Raw genomic sequence first — 20,383 nt, forward strand, 5'->3', positions numbered from 1 at the left:
AATGGTTCATGTGTTTGTTGCTTGCCACCTGTTAAGTATTGTAGTTGATTTTATACTATTGTTTAATATATACTGATTTCTATTTTGAGTTGGCCGATGATACCTACTCAGTACGTGTTCCTTGTACTGACCCCTACTTGTATTTTCTTCTTTGTTATTTTGTGGAATGCAGCAAGTGTACCATCGACTTCCACTCGCCCTCAGCTCTAGCCAGTCTCCAACACATCAGAGTTCAGGGTGAGCTATTATTCCTAGCTCGGGCTGGATTCTCTCCTTCACGTCTTGATGTCTTTGAAGTTCGTACATGGACCATCTTTTTACTTATTTTGGTTTCTTAAATACTCTTAGACTTGGTAATTTGAGGATAGATGTTCTTGACGTGATGACTTCCACATTTTGGGGATAATAAGTGTTAAACTTTAGAAGCTTATTTACTTGGTTACATTAATAAGTTTTGGATCTTCCGCATTATTTTGTTGTTAATTATAGTTGAACTATTGGTAAATGTTGGGGCTTAGAATTGTTGGTTCGCTCACCTAGTAGGATAAGTGTGGGTGCCACTCACGACTCGTTTTGGGTCGTGACAACTCTTAGGGTTTTAAGAGGAGTTCAAGAAGAGAAATGAGGTAAGAATTTAGGCATTCGTCAAAATTATTGAGATTTGTCGAGGAATTTTGCCAAAGGGTTTGATATGTAAGAGGTATGTAAGTTTTTCATAGTGATGGATTCTTTCAACCACATCCCAATTACGAGTTTCATGAGTTAATTTAGTCTATGATAATCCATGTATTGAGATTTTTTCATTATGTCTTGAAATTTCATTCGTAAATCTTGATTATTGAGATTTTGATAGTTTTTTAAGATTAATAGGTGTTTGAGAGTTGTTTAAGATTGGATTTTTGTTTACTAATGTTGGATATTCGAATTTAGGAGAGTTTGAAAGAAATTATTCAATTCTAGGTGCATTAGGGCCTAAAATCGAAGAAGAAAATTCATTGGAAATAATTTGCGTAAGACCTGGCACGCTGCGCCAACACGCACCAGGAAATATGGTATGTAGTATACGGGCTACTCTCCGCTCCACTTAGTGCTCTAGGATTGCCTGTCCGCCTATTATTATGTCAGTTATCTGCCTGAGTTCTTTGAAAGTATATCTTTACTCTTTTCGGATTCTAACTACTCTAAACTACATCTAAACATCAAGAGATTATTCATAACAGGAATCATAACCATTGAATTAATAATTTTAATTGAAGGTAGAGTTATGTGTAAAGTTTTAAGAGTTGTTTTCAGACAATTCGAGAAGTCTTTTACAATATTTTAAAACCTATTTGAAGACTTAAGTACTTGAGTGAGAGGATGGTGATACTAGAGTATCATTTTTTCAAAACGGATAATGAACAAGTACTTCCTCAACCTATGCACGAAATCTCAGAGGCACACTTATACTATACTAAGGTCTTATAACCCCCTGAACAAATTTTATTAATGATTTTGTACCCCTTTTCAGCCTATGTGGCACTATCTTGTGGGCCCAGTGTTGGTTGACTTTTATTTTCAAGCTAGTGTCACTTTAGCTAAAAAGGGGTAGAAAATTACTTATAAAATAAGTTTTGGGGGTAATTGGACCTTAGTATAGTATAAGTGTGTCTCTGGGATTTCAAGTATAGGTTGAGGGGGTACTTGTGCATTTTCCCTTTTTTAAATGAATATATGCGAACTAAGTATTCCCAAAAGATAATGTTGTTACATTTCAAACGAGGAGGAAACCTTGATTTCCAAATGAGTATATGAGGAGTTTTGAGTATAATATCTTTTAATAGAATATTTTGAGTAATAATCTCAAACTTGAGGATGAGGAATTTTTTTTAAACAACTTAAATTCCTCATAAATCATGTAATAAACATGGGTAGAAAAGGGTCATACTTTTTAGATGATTCCTTATTACTTTTTGAGCATAGCTTAATTGATCCACTTAGTTGAAGATGTCTTGTACTCCGGCAAGGTATAGGACAGTTTTGGAAGCGTGGGCAAATGTTGTATCATCACATAGCTCATAGTGATCCTTGTCGGTTAGAGAATCTCCCAAATTGAGTTATATTGTATTTTTACATACAAACTGAATTATTATTGTATTTTTAAGGAATATACATAAAAGAAACCCTATCTTTGTTGAATAACTTACTTAAGAACTTAAATTGCACGGGCGTTTAAATACCCTCCCTTAAATATCTTTGAAGTAAATTCAAAACAACTGTGATATTATTATATATACCACTATTATTCGCCACATCATAGCCATGTAAGTACCAGAACATAGCCATGCCAGCACCACGACATAGCCATGTCATTACCACATCATTGATTAATTTTTTATTATCTATTTTTCACAAATTTTTGTTTAACACTTCTTAAAGTTAATTTACACTAAGTAATTAAATACATATGCATTTTCTAAAATTCAAATTTAAAATGTGGATCAATTTTTTTTGCCCATACCCAGCCCCGCCCACCCTCTTTTTATTTTCCCTCATACCCAACACCCACCCACCCCTTTCACTTATTTCTTCTTCCTTCTTCGTCACCATCTCTATCTCTTAATTGTTTATTTTTTCCTCTTTCATATTTTTAATGAACTCCAACACATCTCATGTTTCTCTTCCTTTCTTCATATTATTCAGTGAACCAACAAGTTTATTTAGCTTCGATGAAGAAAAAATTTATAGGTGTGATATCCACATCATAAAATAAAACAACATAAGGAATTCCAATTATGTAGATTTTAACACCCGTATTCTTATCTATGGAGCCTTTTGGTCACCACGTTCAAAACAACCCATTTTAGAGGTAAAACGAGCCCCAAAACAGGTAAATCCCCCATTTTACCATTTTTCATGTGCTATAGTCCACCATCTTTTTTGATGATCCAAAATTCTGAGATCATTTTTGGAAAAAATTTAGACAAACGTCCGTTAATACCTTATGTGTCGTTTTTGTGAAACAGACCTAATCGACATAATGATAATGAGCATGATCCTGCAGTACAATCATTATCAATCTTCAACCAACCGGGTAAGGGTTCAAAAAAGTGTACATTGCGCAAACTTATCGAAACGGATACAAAATCTGCAGAGTTTCATGTCTTGTTGATTTGTCCAGAAGTCCAACCCTTCTTAGAGTAAGAAATTTAAATATGTAAAAAACATCTACTCAACTAAGATTTTATCAAGGAAACTAACTGTATTTTTAATGTTATTCTACAGTTATTTTGTGAGTCAATATGGTCATGATCAAGTGTTTCCATCATTTATACCGTGGTATACTAATTGGGTAAGTGTTGTAATATATACACCAATTCACATATTAGTTTACTCCTCTTTTTACTAACATATCCTTTAATTAACTAACCATATATAGGTCTACTATTCAGAAAATGCTGCCACATTTGATCAATTTTTTAAGGATACTTCTTGGGGACCGATTACTGTTCACACAATGTCCCAATATATCGTTAATGGTTTTAAATTTTCCACCGAGAAATACTGAAAGAATAAGAAAAACCAATAATAGCGGTGTTTGGTTTAAAGGTGATGATGAAAATCAAAATGATAATGTTGATTATTTAGGCGTCCTACAGGAGATTCTAGAGTAGGAGTATTCGGGTTGGCCAATCAAAAAGGTAGTACTTTTCCTATGCAAGTGGTTTGATCCAACTTCAAGAGGTACGAGGGAGATTAAGCAGCATAATATCATTGAATTCAAGCACACCAGGAATTATGAGACTTATGATCCTTCTATTATTGCACAGAATGCTAAGCACATGTATTATGCTCCTTCTCCTTTGCGTATGGACAAGTCTGATTGGTGGGTTGTAATCAAAACAAAACCAATGGGGCGAGTGGAAGTTGAGTATGAATTGTTGTTGCATATCAAAATGAAATATCAAGTGTTCATCAAGTGGTGGATGATGAGTTAGAATTGAATTTGGAGCATCCTGAGCACATTTTAGAAGAAGTTAATCGAGAAGAATTCGATATGCCAACAAATATGGAGGAGGATCAGGAGGAAACTTTTGAAGAAGATTAATGGATAGATGAGGAGGAAACATCTAAAGATGATGCAAATGAATGGTATAGATGATGAATAAACATCCGAAGATGATGAATAACAATATTAAGACCAATGTTATGAGAAGGTCCACTGTGGTCATGATATCTGATGAGCCCTCTAGAGTGAATATTTTAAAACGAGCCTCAGTTTTACTACTCACTCTGCTAACCAGGCACATAATGCCTCTACTCATGTGGCTCCACAATCTGGTTGTAATATCTCTAAACATACAATGGTACCTAGATCAGGTTACCAAACATTGCAGGGCTATTCACATCTTGGTCGTGAGTCTACCATACTATCAGCTAGTGCTAGTCAGTGCAATAATATAAATACTAATATTGGATCAATTATATTTTCAAATCTTCATCTTGAATCCAATGGCTCGGAACCTAATACTCCCGCCACCCAGCACTCAGATGCAAGGGGTCCTCAGCCAGGCGATAGAAACAATTTTCGGAGACTTGTCGTCGAGCCGTTTGTATACAAGTATGATTTAACTATGTTTCATCTTTCATTTGTCTTTTTATATTTTGATTAATTGACTGATTTTTTTCTGTTTACCATTCTTTGTCAATGACTCATATTTCAGCTTACGTCCGGATGTGGGTATGTCAAAGGTTATGTTAAAGTGCATCGGTACTCACTATAATGGTGTGTACCCGACTTGGGGTTCGATTCCAATTAACAACACGGGGCATATGTTCAATGAATTTAAGGTAAGAATGTGTATCAATTAAATTCACGTCATATACATATAAATTCTCTATTCATTTGAACAATAAATATTTGGTCATTTTTCATTAAAGAAATATTATGTCTGGGCTCCCGAACATGAGGAAGAAATTCAAGCAAACTTTAAGGTTAAAGCTTCAAAGTTGCTTTCTACCACATTTAGTGAATGTCGGAAAAATAATAGAATGCCTATGTTTATGGTACTAACACGATGGGATCTGTTACTGGAACATTGGGGTAATTATGAAAAGTTTAAAAGAAAAGTGAGATTGGGAAGATGGCTCGCGCATCAGAAAAGAGAGGCTCTTTGCACACCGGTGGAGCTATTAGCCTAGTTACTTGGAAGGAAAGAATGGTATACTTTCTTAATTTTGTAAAATATTTCTTTTTCTTTTTGATAAGTAGTTTTTTTAAAATAAATTATACATGTGTTATTTGCAGGTTAAAGAGTTTAGCAGGCCGGTAGCTGTAGAAGAGATGTTCATTGTTACTCACGTCAAGAAGAGTACGAACCCCGGAGAAGAAGAAAGATGGATTGAGCCACGTGCTCAAGAGACAGATGTAAGAACTCTATTCAAGTTATTCTTTTTTTCTCTTTCTTGTATGTATTACATTCTTATTTGTAGAGTTCTTTGTTTACATTTCAGGATAGGTTTATACGAATGTCTCAAGAATATCGTAGTACTCTACCTCTTGAGAGGCGTGACAGATCATTTACACAAGAATAAAGTGAGAATCTTTGGAAACAAAGTGCAGGTGAACCGATTAGAGGTTCAGTCTACGACTATCCAGAAAGGAAATATCAAATGAAGCAAGCTTGGTATTGTGGTTCATCATCCTATAGCTTTGACGGCGAGGATAAAGAGACAATATCTGCAATGGAGGTTAAGATAGCTTTTCTGAATGCCGATTGCTCCTGTAGCCTACAGAGAGAAGGAGAGAGAGGTGGAGATTGCGGCATCAAAGGAAGTGGAGAACAAGAGGTATGCAGCGCTTCAGGCCCAACTAACTTTTCTTTTTGAATCAGGAAATATTATTCCTCCATATCCGGCAAGCAATGATGATGGAGGTGATCAGGAGGGTGATGAGAATGATAAGAGTGATAAGGAGAGTAAGGGTGATAAGGAGTAGTTGTATTGATTTGACATTTTACACTTCTATATTTTTGGAATTGTTTGATTGTATTTTAGTTTATTTTGAAGTTGGATGAAGTTTATTTTGAAATAGTTTAATGTATATGTTAAAAAGATAGTGTTGTTTTGGTTGGATGAAGTTTATTTTAAAATAGCTCATTTGGAATTCTTTGAGTTGGATGAAGATATTTTTGAAATAGCTTATTTGGAATTCTTTGGGTTGTTTTGATATGAATATACAGGTGGGATACTAAAATTACAACTTAATGATGCCAATTTTGTAGCATAAATACCGACCTCCAGAGGTCGGAATCTAAAAAATAAGAAATAAAAATACCGACCTCTGGAGGTCGGAATCTAAAAAAAGGAAATAAAAATACCGACTTCCAAAGGTCGAAATCTCAAAAATAAGACATAAAAATACTGACCTTTGGAGGTCAGAATCTAAAAAATAAGAAATAAAATACCGACTTCCAGAGGTAAAAATTTACAAAATAAGAAATAGAAATACCGACCACCAGAGGTCAGAATCTAAAAAATAAGAAATAGAACTACTGACCTCCAGAGATCGGAATCTAAAAATAGAAATGAAAATACTACCGACTTCTGGATGTCGCAATCTCAAAAATAATAAATAAAAATACTAAACTCCGGAGGTCGGTATTCTAAAATTTGAGAATTAAATATTATGACCTCCGAAAGATGGAAATAATAAAAGTAAAAAATAAATAAATATATTAAAATGACCTCCAAAATTTGGAAAATAAAATAATGAATTTTACCGACTTAAATTGAAACTGACCTCGAGAGGTCAGTAAATACCAACCTCCAGAGGTCGGAAATGAATACTGACCAAGCTTTTTCTGGCCTAAGCTAGAAAGTCGGTTTTTGGTTAGTATTTCAGGAATATCGACCTCTGGAAGTCGGTATTTTAGGTAGGTATTCACTGTTTTTTTTGTAGTGTTTTGAATACTTGATTACATCGTTAATGACATAATGTGGTAGCCAATTTCTATAAAAATTGGCTTTCAAACTCTACCAAATTTATACCAAACTTTGACTACCTACCTCCACAAATGTGGCTACCAATTTTCACATTTGTGGCTAGTAATTTCAACAAGTATGGCTGCCAAATTAATTGCTACCAAGATTTTATTCCCACAAATCTCTCCCTTAATTTTGACTTTTCTTCTTTACTCCAAGGCTTGATCTCAAACTTTGAAAATCTTCAAACTTGAGAGGCTCTATAAAGATATCCCCAACTTCACCATGAGACTTCACATACTTGAGCTCTACCTCTTTCTTGGCAATGCATTCTCGGATAAAGTGATACCTTGTGTCTAAGTGCTTGCTGTGATCATGATACACAGGATTCATCGTAAGTGCTTGCACAGATTTGTTATCAACACAAATTATTGTGGCTTCAATTTGTGGAAAATTTAGTTCCTTCGGAAATCTTCTCAACCAAATAGCATGATACGTACATGATGTCGCTGCCACATATTCAGTTTAACAAGTCGAGAAAGTAACAATTGATTATTTCTTTGAACTTCAAGAAATAACACAATCACCCAAGAAAAACACAAAAGCAGATGTGTTTTTTCTATCATCAACATTTCCCGCATAATCACAATCACAATATCCTACAAGATTAAAATCATCTGTAGAAGAATAAAATAGCCCTAGGTCGATTGTACCTTTTAGGTAGCGAAAAATTCTTTTAGCAAACTTCAAGTGAGTGAAGGTAGGAGCTTCCATGAAGTGACTTACTACTCCAATGGCAAAGAGGATATCTGGTCTCGTACATGTCAAGTACCTCAGACTTCCTACGAGACTTTTGAACAAAGTGGAATCAACTTTTTTTCCATCGTCAAAGATTGAAAATTTTGGTCCACTTTCCATTGGGGTGTTCAGAGAGTTGCAATCAAACAAGTTGAACTTCTTCAAAATCTCCTTTGTATAGCTTTCTTGAGATATGAAGATGCCTTCCTCCATTTTCTTCACTTATAGGCCCAAGTAATATGACATGAGCTGTATGTCTGTCATCTCAAACTCAAGGGACATATCTTTCTTGAAATCTTCAAATAAAACTGAGTTGTTACCCGTTATAGTGAGATCATCAACATAAATACACACAAGTAGAATATTTCCATTAGTATGAACTTTAATGTAAAGAGAATATTCATGAAGATAACGAGTAAATTGTCTTGAAAGTATTTGTCAGTGCAACTATTCCAAGCTCGTGGAATTGCTTCAACCTATATAAGGCTTTCTTCAACCTCAACACCTTATCTTCATGATTTTTTAACCATGAAACCCAATGGTTGCTCAACATAGACTTCTTCTTCAAGATATCAATTCAAGAATGCCGATTTAACATCTAGTTGATGGATCTTCCATTTCATTTGTGCCGCTAAAGAGATCAATAGATGAATTGTCTCCATGCGGGCAACAGGCGCATAGACTTCCTCATAGTCGATGTCATGTCTTTATTTGTAGTCTTTAGCCATAAGTCTTCTTCTACCTTTCCATGGGAATTTTTCTTAGTCGTGTATACTCATTTGAATCCAATTGCTCCATGGTCATTGGGAAGAGTTGTTAACTACAAAGTGTTGTTATTCTCTATTGAGTAGATCTCATCCTCCATGGCTTGTCTCCACCTTTTGTTAGTAACAGCTTCATCAAAATTCATTGGTTCACTATCAGCAAAGAGACAACACATTTGTTGTATTCATAGAGTTATTGAATCCTCCTCATCCTATATGGTCTTTCACTTGAACTCTCTTGAGAAGATGGAGATCAACATTTGCTGGTGAAGGAGGTGGGGTCGCATCCAGTGCATGTGTCATGGTTTCTTCTTCATCTCCGAAGTATGAAAGAAAATCATATATTCTTTCTTACAGAGTCTCCCAATTCCATGATGTTTCTTCATTGAATTCAACATCACGACCCACCACCACCTTGTTATTGCTTGGATTGTACAATTTTTAGCCTTTTGAACTCGTTTCATAGCCAACAAACACATACTTGACACTTCGATCGTCATGTTTAGCTCTTCCTGATGTGAAACATGAGCATATGCTATGCTCCCAAGATACTCAAGTGCTTGACACTTGGTTTTCTTCCACTCCATACTTCTTGAGGTGTTTGATCTCGTACATTATTTGTTCGAGAACTATTGCTCAAATAAATTGCACAAGAAACAGTCTCGGCCCAAAATTCTTTTGGTAGATGTTTAGCTCTCAACATACATCTAGCCATATTAAGAATTGTTCTATTCATTCTTTTTGCAACTCAATTTTGTTGGGGCGAGTAACGTACCATTAGAGGCGACGAATTCCATGAGATTGGCAAAAATCATTAAATTCTTTTGAAGTGAATTTGCCTCCTGTATCCGACCTTAATGCTTTTATTTCATAGCCAATTTCCTTTACTACAAGTGCTTTGAAATTTTTAAAGGCAACAAAAACTTCAGATTTTTGCTTCAAGAAGTATACCTTAGTCTTTCTACTAAAATCATCAATAAAGAACAAGAAGTATTTTCTTTCACCAAAAGAAGGTGGATCGATTTGACCACACACATCGGTGTGTACAAGTTGAAGTGGCTTAGTTGTTCTTAATGTAGTCTTCTCTAGAGAACTCCTCATTGCGTGTTTTCCAAGAAGACATGATTCACATAATTGATTTGGATGGTTGTTGATGGTATCCCATCAACTATGTTCTTGTCTCCCGTTGATTTGAGATCTTCAAAGTTCAAGTGTCCAAATCTCATATGCCAAAACAATTAGTCATCTTGCACATTGGCCTTCAAACACTTTGCATCGATAGTTTGAAGATACAAAGAAATCAACCTATTCTTTGTCATATGAACTTTAGCAATTAAGTTGTTACTTGAATCTCTAAGACAAAGATGCATATTTTTCATATGAATATCATATCCTTTTTCAAGATGTTGACCCAAACTCAAAATGTTACTTTTAAATATTGGTACACAATAAACATTGTTAATAAATTTATGGCCACCATCTTTACATAATATCAAAATCGCACCTATCCCTTCAATTTGGATATTCGAGGTATCTCCAAAAGACACATTACCTTTCATCGTCTTCTTTATCCCTAAAAATTTATCTTTGTGACCACAAATATGATTGCTTGCTCCATTGTCAGGATAACATGAGCTGCAATCATCTCTATCTTCTTCTTTGAGTGCTAATAACAATGTAGACTTATCTTAATCTTTGTTATTGTCAACAAGATTAACTCTCTTCATCATTACTACGACATTACCAAGAGTAATATCCAATTTTATGAAAGTTATAACACTCAATTTTAGATTTGTCATACCTTAATTTCATTCGTACCTTGATAGGCTCCACGTCCTCTACCTCCTCGTTGACCACGACCACAACCTCTAAATGACTGGTTACCTTTATCTTCATTGTTGAAATGATTGGTAAAACTTATTCCTATTCCATGGCCTCGCCATTGTCCATTTCCTTTGTAACTTTTCTCACTTTCAAATCCTTTGAAGGATGCATGAGTACTAATAAGTTGTTCTAGTGGCTCTTCTTTCTCATTTTCATTTTCTCTTCATGGGCTAGTAAAGAACCTTCCAATTGTTCTACGGTCATAGAGTCTAGATCTTTAGAGTCCTTAATAGCACACACCAAATAGTCAAATTTAGGTGTTAAAGAACGAAGGATTTTTTCTACCGCACGCACAACATCTGCTTCCTCCCTGTATCTTCTTAGTTGATTTACAAGAACCATCAATCTTGAACATAAATCCAAAATGGATTCGGATTCTTTAATTTTAAAAACATCAAAGTCAGCCCTTAGCGTCTGAAGTTTTATCTTCTTTACTTTATCAACTCCTTGGACAGAATTTGGTAATTTTCCCACGCTTCTTTTGAGGTGGTTGCATCAGCCACCTTTTCAAACATGCCATCATCCAAGCATTGATGGGTAAGAATGAGGGACTCTTGATCTTTCTTTCTTGTCTTTAACAAAGTTTCCTCATTTACGGATTTTGTATACCCAAAAATCTTGAGAGCCAAAAATGACTTTCATTAATAGACACCATTTTTCATAATTTTGTCTTGTGAGACTGGGGTATTGGAAGGACAATGGATTATTATTTGTCATGGCTCTGATACCACGTTGTTGAACAAAATGATAATCACATCCAAAATAATGTCCAAACTAAATAGCAATATAAAGAGAGTAACAACGACACCAAATATTTAAATGGGGTAAATATAATACCCGGATAAGTAATACAATAATATTTATGAAAACTTGGTAGTGCCAAAAGAGTACTACTCAGCACTCTTTTATTTCTTAAAACTCATAATAATATTACTTGCACACTATTTTCTCACAAAACTAAGAAGTATTTTGTAGATTATTTTCTCTACTCTCTATTGCTTCTCTATTTTGGTGTGTCTTCAAGAGTTCAATTACTATTCTATTTATAGAGTTTTTTTGAACACTTGATTACATCATTAGTGACATAATGTGATAGCCAATTTCCACAAAAATTGGCTGCCAAACTCTACCAAACTTTGAATACCTACTTCCACAAATGTGGCTACCAATTTTCACATTGGTGGCTCCCAATTTTCACATTGGTGGCTACCAATTTTCACATTTGTGACTAGTAATTTCAACAAGTATGACTGCCAAATTATTTGCTACCAAGATTTTATTCCCACAATAAACACATAAGTGAGTGATAGAATTTCTTGCGATTGAAATCCAAATGGATTTCAAACTTCACGAGTTTAATTCTAAAACATTAATTGAAGTTGTTTTGAAGCAAAATCAGTTGGAAGGTCCTATTCCAATTTCACTCATAGACCAGCAGGTGCTGCGATTTCTTCTTCTTTCATGAAATAATCTCAGTGGACAGATCGCTTCAACGGTCTGCAATCTGAAAAACATTACATGTGCTAGATTTGGGCTCCAATAATTTGGAAAGAACCATCCCACTATGTTTGGGTGTGATGAGTGAACTTTTTGTTATGGATTTAAGCAACAATATTCTTAGTCGGACAATTACTATTACTTTTGGTATAGGAAACCATCTTGGAGTAATTAATATGACGGGAATAAGCTAGAGGGGAAAGTTCCGCAATCTCTGCTCAATTGCAAATATTTGGATGTTTTTGATTTAGGTAACAATGAATTGAATGACACATTTCCCAAACGGTTGGGAGACCTACCAAAGTTGCACATTTTAGACTTGAGTTCAAATAAGTTCAATGGACCTATAAAAGATTCTAGGACTGTCAACTTGTTTGCTCAAATTCGAGCCATAGATCTCTCATCCAATGGATTTACCGGAGATTTACCAGTGAGACTTTTCAAGAATTTTGAAGCTATGAAAATAAATGGTGAGAACAATGGAACGTGAGCGTATGTAGCTGATATAGGTTCTCATTATTACACATATTCCTTTATAGTGACAACAAAGGGGCTGGATGTTGAACTTCCTCGAGTTTTGACTACAAACATAATTATCGATCTCTCAAGGAATAGATTCGAAGGTCATATCCCAAGAATTATTGGAGATCTCGTTGGGCTTCGTACATTGAAATTATCTCATAATCGCTTGGAGGGTCACATACCAGCATCCTGCACCAATTATCTGTACTAGAATCATTGGATCTATCATCCAACAAAATCAGCGGAGAAATTCCACAACAACTTGCATCCCTCACATCACTTGAAGTCTTAAATCTCTCTCACAATCATCTTGTTGGATGCATCCCCAAAGGAAAACAATTTGATACAATTGAGAACAGATAATACAAAGCGAGTGATGGTTTATGTGGATTTCCACTGTCAAAGGACTGTGGTGGTGGTGATAAGGTAGCACAAACGACGACTCCAGTTGAGCTAGATCAAGAAGAAGGAGGAGATTCATCAATGATCAGTTGGCAGGTGGGTCCCGTGGGTTACGATTGTGGACTTTTTGTTGGACTGTCCATAATATACATAATGTTATCAACTCAATATCCAACATGGTTTTCAAGGATGGATTTAAAATTGGAACACAAAATCATTACAAAAGTGAAAAGTCACAAGAAACGATATTAGTGATCGTCACCTCCAGGTATTCAGTTTGATCTTTGTCAATGAATTTTCTTCTTTTAAAGCTCCTTGACATTAAATACTTATTTTTTTGAAAATTTCAGGATTCAAATCTAATATGTTGTTGGTATGCAAACAAAAGATTGTACTTTCCTAGTATTTGATGTATTTGAATAAAAGCATTAATTTTCGTTTATCAATGGTTTGTTACATATTCAGTGTAATTATTATTTAGCTGATTGGATCCACTTTAAAGTTCGGTTAATGGATTCTTGAAGTTATAAGATGTATTAATAGTGATCAGTTAAGAGATACTTTATGTTTGTGGTATGATGTCACGAGACAGAGTTGGAGAGAATTAGAAACTAAGGGGTTTCCTAAGAACCATTGCATCAGAGGCATTTATAGTTATAGGGATTAGGAGAATTCTTGTCGGAGATGAAAGTTTGTTGTCAGTACGGGGCAGCGGTATCAGCTCTTATTGTTCTCAAGAAAGTAGACAGAATATGACTCCAAATGATGAAAGTGAACTTAAATTTATGTTGATTCAAAAAGAGCTTAACGGATTTTTCAAGAGCCGAATTAGATGTAATTAATCTTGCATAGAATCAAATAGTATACCAAAGTAGTAGTTAATTTCCCCATCTCTTCTACCTTTGGTGGTAATGTAACAAACCCGTATTCCTCACTATATTAAGAAGAGAACTAAAATGCAATTATACATTAGAATTGTGATTGAAATACTAAAATTACGGAAATACAATGGAAATATTGAAATAACAAGAGTCTAGAAGAAGATGAGAGGACAAAAGTTTTCTTCAATATGCATAAGCCCTTATTTCAAACTCATTTTCCCTTTTAAGCAAATGTTAATTGGGTATGCATCCCAAATGAAACACTAATATTTTACATGGACCTGTCTCATTCACAACTTCTAATTAATGAGACATTATCAAGTTAGATTGGTTCATAACAATACACCCGCCTCCAGAAAGAACCTTGTCCTCAAGGTTCAAGTAAAGATGCATCATCTGGCAACGTGGAGTATCATAAACTTGGTTGGCAGATTGGAGTAGTCTAGACATGGTTGTATAATTCTTAATTAGCTTTGGAACATGGAATGGATGTTTAGTAATGTGAGATGTGTCCAAAAGAGTAATGCACCTATATATCTCACTCAAACTTATGGAAGCACTAGTAGCAGCAACATAGGGAACCTTCGTCATATTTTACAACAGAAACCGACACATATGGATAACAAGAGTTGCAATTCCCTTCTTACTCCATTCTTCCTTCCTATCAATTCCTTTATGATCAATTGAAATATTCACCTTGGAGTAGCTTTACTTTCCCAAAATCTCTGCATTGGAACTGATATCAACCAATTATAATCACACTCTCTCTTATTTATACTTTTCTACATTATCAAATGGAGTTCGGGTATAACCTCATGCCCAACAACCACACACTTGTTCAAGAGGATAGAAAAAACTAATGCAGTATCTAAACCATGATGTAATCTATGTCGTGCAGCCCACTCTATCATCTCAAGTACCCCATAAAGTGTGTAACCTGCATAAGGGTGTTCAATCTCAAACTTCACCTTATATCCACTCCTTAATGCTATTACTTTCCACTTCAGTAACATGGTAGCAACGACATGTATATAGTGAGGATGTAAAATCGATGTGTGCTTGAAGTTGGCTAACAAAATCTCATTTTTTTCACATCATAATTATATTGATGTAAGACTAGTGTATATGCAATTGGCATACATGTGAACAGAATGCGCAAGTAGGAATTTACATACCATGGTTGTCCAGGATACCACACTCTATTCATAGAGTTTAACTACACAATTAAGAAAAACCTGCCAATACATCCCAGCAATAGCAGTTCATTTGCGTTGTATACCGTATAACTTGTCAGAGCCATGAAATCGAAACCTATTCCTTAATCCCAGACATAAGGATCCACTATAGTTGTGGGAATTATTATTGTATGAATCTGAGCAGCAGGTTCAAATGGAAATTGACTCATAGTGTTGTTGACCATTGAACTCCCTGGTTAATTTTCCATGCTTAGTGTAAGGAAGTATTTTAACAGAATGCATTAAAATTGTCGATATATTGAGATATAGATCTTCATTATCCATAAGTTCCATGAAAAACTCAGCAAAATACCAGTCTTTGAAGGACTCCAAATCAGTTTCCATTTAGGAGAGCCACTATCAAGAGAGTTAACATATGCATACTTCCTTGACATATCTCGTTCGAGATGTTCATTCGGCCTACAAACTTCTTGACCATCAAAAGGAACTAGAAGGTTCTTGTACCAAAGCAGTTGTTGATTTGGATCTCCCGTTTTGAGAAGTTGTTGAATTATCAAATGCATGGTCTTCTTTCCAGGTTTGAATTTCATGTTATGTCTTATAATAAGGTTAATCAAAAAATACAAAAACACAAATAAGATGAATAGAAGGAAAACTTTTAATCCGAGTCCACGATAACCACTGTGTTTCCTTAAGAAATTTAGTCCCCTCATTGTACCAGAGATTGCAGATTAATTTCCCCAAAGATAAAACAGATTAACCTGTTAAAGAAGTAGCGGTACCTCAAACTTCAATAACTTCAGCGAACGCAAGAACAGTAACAAGAGCACACATAGACTTAGTTGATCGACAATTTTGTTTATGAGAGAAAATTTATGCAGAGAGGAAAAGCTTTCAGTAAGTGAAAAATGAAAAAGACCTCCTTTGTATAGCCATTTTCAGCAAGAAGCGTGTTTGTTCAGACAAATCTGTTCAGACCCCTTTTTTCCAGAAATGTTGTGTCTTTTGGGAAAAGTAACGACCTTTCCTAAGGAACAGGTCGCTTCAGATTGTTATTATCGTTGCACATGAATTTCAAATAAATTTCGTGGCGCCAAAATAAATTTTGTTATTAACTAACATTCTGAATTAAATTAAAAGAGAATATAAATCAATTAAAAGGATTTATTCGATTAACAAGATTGATTAAAGACAAAATTTATCAATCAATCACATTATTTGTCAAATCCAAATCCAAATTCAAATCTAAATCCGAATGATCAAGGCATAGCGAGCGAGCGACGACGGCATGAGGGGCACCTTCTTCTTAACCCTTTAAGAAGTAAAGGAAGTGTTTCCAAATATAAGGACAACAATTTCCTTTCTTCTTCCAATATTAGAGAAATGACTTTTCATTTGAAATTTGCAAATGAGTTTTCATTTTTCCTACAAAATTGGTTCCCTCACTTTTCCATATTCTCTTCTCTTTTCTCATTCACATTTTGCTAAAACCCAACAATTCCCCACATGAATGGGAAATGGCTATTGTTAAATTATATGCATGAAAAACTCGTGTGTATTGTAAGTAAGAATTAATCGCATCTGGATAAGTAGGTTTCCCTTTAAACTTTCCATACTGAACATATATCGGATATACTCGGTCAATCTTTAGATTTGATATCTTTGAACCATCGAGCTTTGGTATATATCTAGACAAAATAAGTCAAACAATCAACCCTTGAACTGTTCTTAGTTCTCATTGTTTTGTTCGTTTCATCCATGAACACATCTCGGTTAGTAATTGCTTAGAAAACTGTCCTTACCGGATTCTCCTTGAAGCGGCTTACACTTCACACTCACATAGGTGGTTTCTAAATGTGTTATCCCATAGATACACTATTTGGTATACCCTGTATCAAACTTAGAAACCATTAAAAAGTCCTAATGCCTTTATCCTTGTTACAGAACATTGTCTCATCATGAGAATGGACCATTAAATAATTTTTGACAATGTTGAACCATCATCAATGATTTTGTTTTATCTCCTTAAACCTTGATATTGGGATCTCCAGTCTTCTAGGTAGTGTTAGCGCCACGATGAGTTGTTCTCGGCCATAGTCTCATTCCCGTCGATGATCCTTCAACTCCCTCTCTAGTTAGGCCTTTTGCAACTGGATCTGACGCATTATCCTTTGACTTTACATAGTTAATTCTTACAATTCCACTAAAGAGTAGTTGTCTAATAGAATTATCTCATCGTCTTATGTGACGAGACTTCCGATATACATAATGCTTCAAGCCGTTCCTATTGCAGCTTGACTATCATAGCGTATGTATATAGGGGCCATTGTTTTAGGCCAAAACTGAATATCTTCTAAGAAATTTCAAAGCCATTTAGCTTCTTCACCTGTCTTGTCTAAGGCGATGAATTAGACTCCGTTGTAGAGCGAACAATACATGTTTTTTTTTTATAATCTCCAAGACATTACTCCTCCAACAATAGTGAAAACGTATCCACTTGTGGATTTTGTTTCAGTTGACCCAGTTATTTAATTTGCATTACTATATCCTTCAAGAACTGTTGAATATTTGTTGTAAGGTCAAACATAGTTTTGAGTGTCATCTAAGTATCCAAAAACTCTCTTCATTGTCAACCAATGATTTTGATTGGGATTAATTGTGTATCGACTTAATTTACTGATAGCGGAAGCTATATTTGGTCGTGTAAAATTCATAACATACATCAAACTTCCCAATACTTTGGCATAGTCCAATTGAGACTAACTTTCACCTTTATTCTTTGCAAGATGAAGGTTCACATAAATTGGGGTCTTTGCCCTTTTAAAAGTCAAATACTTGAACTTTTCAAGTACATTTTGAATATAATGAGTCTGAGACAATGCTAGACAGTTAGGAGTTTTGAGAATCTTAATTCCCAATATCACATCAGCAACACTAGATCTTTCATATCAAATTTACTAGCGAGCAAACGCTTAGTAGCTTTTACATTGGCAATGTCCTTGCTCATTATCAGCATGTCATCCACATATAGGCATACAATGACTTGCTTATTATCAGCATGATATCCATATATTGGCAATCTCTTCAGATCGTTATTACCGTTGCACGCGAATTTCAAATAAGTTCCATTGCGCCAAAATTAATTTTGTTATTTAACTAACATTCTAAATTAATTTATAAGAGAAAAAAAATAAATTAACAGGATTTGTTCGATTAACAAGATTGATTAAATAAATTTCGTCCAAAAATTTATCAATGAATCATTTGCCAAATATGAATCTGAATCTGAATCCGAGGTCGAGGTTGAACGAGCGACGACGACGGGAGGGGCACCTTCTTCTTAACCCTTTAAGAAGTAAATGAATTGTTTCCTAATATAAGGATAACAATTGTCTTTCTTCTACAAATACGAAATAAATGACTTTTCATTTTCCCTCTAAAATTGGTTCCCACACTTTTCCATTTTCTCTTCTCTTTTCCCATTCACATTTTGCTAAAACCACACATTTCATTGGCAGAGTTAAACACAAATGACGTCTCAAACTGCTTGGAGCCTGGAGCAGTTGTGCGCTCTACCGAATATACTTTGGTTTGATGTCTAAAACGTTGAGTAAATTTCATCTTGAAATGCACCAAATCAAAAAATTGCTTGTTGCAAAACAACTAATAGAACCATGTTAGAGCTTCACCCTCAAGGTAGAAGGAAGAGGCATCCAATACTCTTTCGCCAAGGAAGGCAAAGTACCACTCCACTAGATAAAGCCAGCCCTCATGGATTGCCGGCGCCATTGAAGCGATCCAATATAGCCACTTCCGTTAGAGTAAGAAAATAAATCACCAATGTATCAAAGCCGAATTCCTCACTATATTAGTTAAGGAGAGAACTGAAACACAATTACAGCTTCAGAATTGTGATTGCAATACTCAAATTACGAAAATACAATGTAAATATTGGAATAACAAGTAACTAAAGATAGAGATAAGAATGGGGATAAGAAGCTTAGACTCTAGAAGAAATGATGAGGACAAACATTATCTTCAGTATGCATAAACCCTTCTTTCCAACTCATTTTTCCTTTTGACCAAATGTTAATTTGGCCTGAATCCCAAATAAAACATTCCAATATTTTACCTTGACCGATTTCATTCACCAATTCTAATTCATAGGCCCTTATAGAGTTAGCTTGGTTCACTACATCATCTGATACTCGTAGCTAGCTAGTGACACTCGTGGCCAGTGAAAAATGGCTAGGGTTCATCCTTGCACTTTTACAGTTTAAGCATTCACTTGTCGCGGGAGACTATAAATTATATCCACTTTGTTTTTCTGTTATTGTAGTCTGAATCTACTGAGTGTGATTCCGTCGTGTGAAAGATTTTCCAAATCATATGAATGTTGAATCCCCTTAATTCGTCATATATTCTTTATATTTTAAGTCTATCGCAAGACATAGTTCTAGTTCCTATGCTTTTCATTTTTCACAGCTAATTAATCTACTGTATAAGTTAGACGTGATTAAGAGTGGCACGAGAAACACCACATAGCACTGTAGTTGAAAGGCTGATTCAAAATTTGAAGCTCCAGGTAACATTATTTATAATGTAAACTAACCACTAGCTATGGATATTGAATCAGGGCATACATTGTTCCGTTCATTTTATTTCGTGTTAATTCAATTCAATTTATATAAAACTTGATCCATAAATAAATGCACGTCAATGGACCAAAATAAATTTGCAAGATTTTTGCAATTCTCTCAATCCAAAGTGAAGTGATCATCTTAGATATTAATTCTGGATATTTGTCTACCTTTTCCAAAGGAATTAAAGAAAGAGCAAAAATAGAATATATAAATAAATAAGCCTATTGTTTAAATGTCATATCACGCCCACTTTCGTATATAAATTTTCTTCGGTATAGTTAGTTGGAAAAAAAAGACAAAAAGATTCGATCAATATAATGTCTCCATAGTCGTCATGTAAGGTTACTTTCATTTACAGAGGGTTGACTTGACTAGAAAATGTCTCAATCAAATAAAAAGTTGATGTAGTGTCTGACGCTTCTATCTCTCACACTTGTGGCTAGTTGATCTTTTGGCGTTCAAGGATTTATGAGTTCTCATGTTTCGAGGATCGAGAAACTTTTATTGTTATGTATTTCAGACACTACTAAAAAATAGTGAATACCAACCTAAAAATTACTGACTTCAAATGGAAGTCGGTAATTTCCGACTTCCGAAGGTTGATATTGTTAAAAAGAATAAAAAGTACAAAATCTTCAGAAAATCAACTACAAGGAGTCGATTTTTATGAAAGAAAAAGAGGAAAAACACAATACTGACCTGAAGGTTGAAATTTTTCCTGAAAAAAATGAATTACAATAAAAAGCGACTTCGTAAGGTCAGTATTGAATAAATAAATAAATAAATAATACTAATTTATTTTTTTCTAAATTAAATAAAAAATAATAAAACCA

At 34.7% G+C, this 20,383-nt stretch overlaps 1 pseudogene; it reads left to right on the forward strand.

Moving 5' to 3' along the window:
- The first annotated feature begins 5,749 nt into the window (after positions 1 to 5,749).
- On the forward strand, positions 5,750 to 13,082 carry LOC107019459 (annotated as a pseudogene).
- Positions 13,083 to 20,383: the final 7,301 nt, after the last annotated feature.

Source organism: Solanum pennellii, chromosome 1 (assembly GCF_001406875.1).
Source record: "Solanum pennellii chromosome 1, SPENNV200".
Classification (NCBI taxonomy): domain Eukaryota; kingdom Viridiplantae; phylum Streptophyta; class Magnoliopsida; order Solanales; family Solanaceae; genus Solanum; species Solanum pennellii.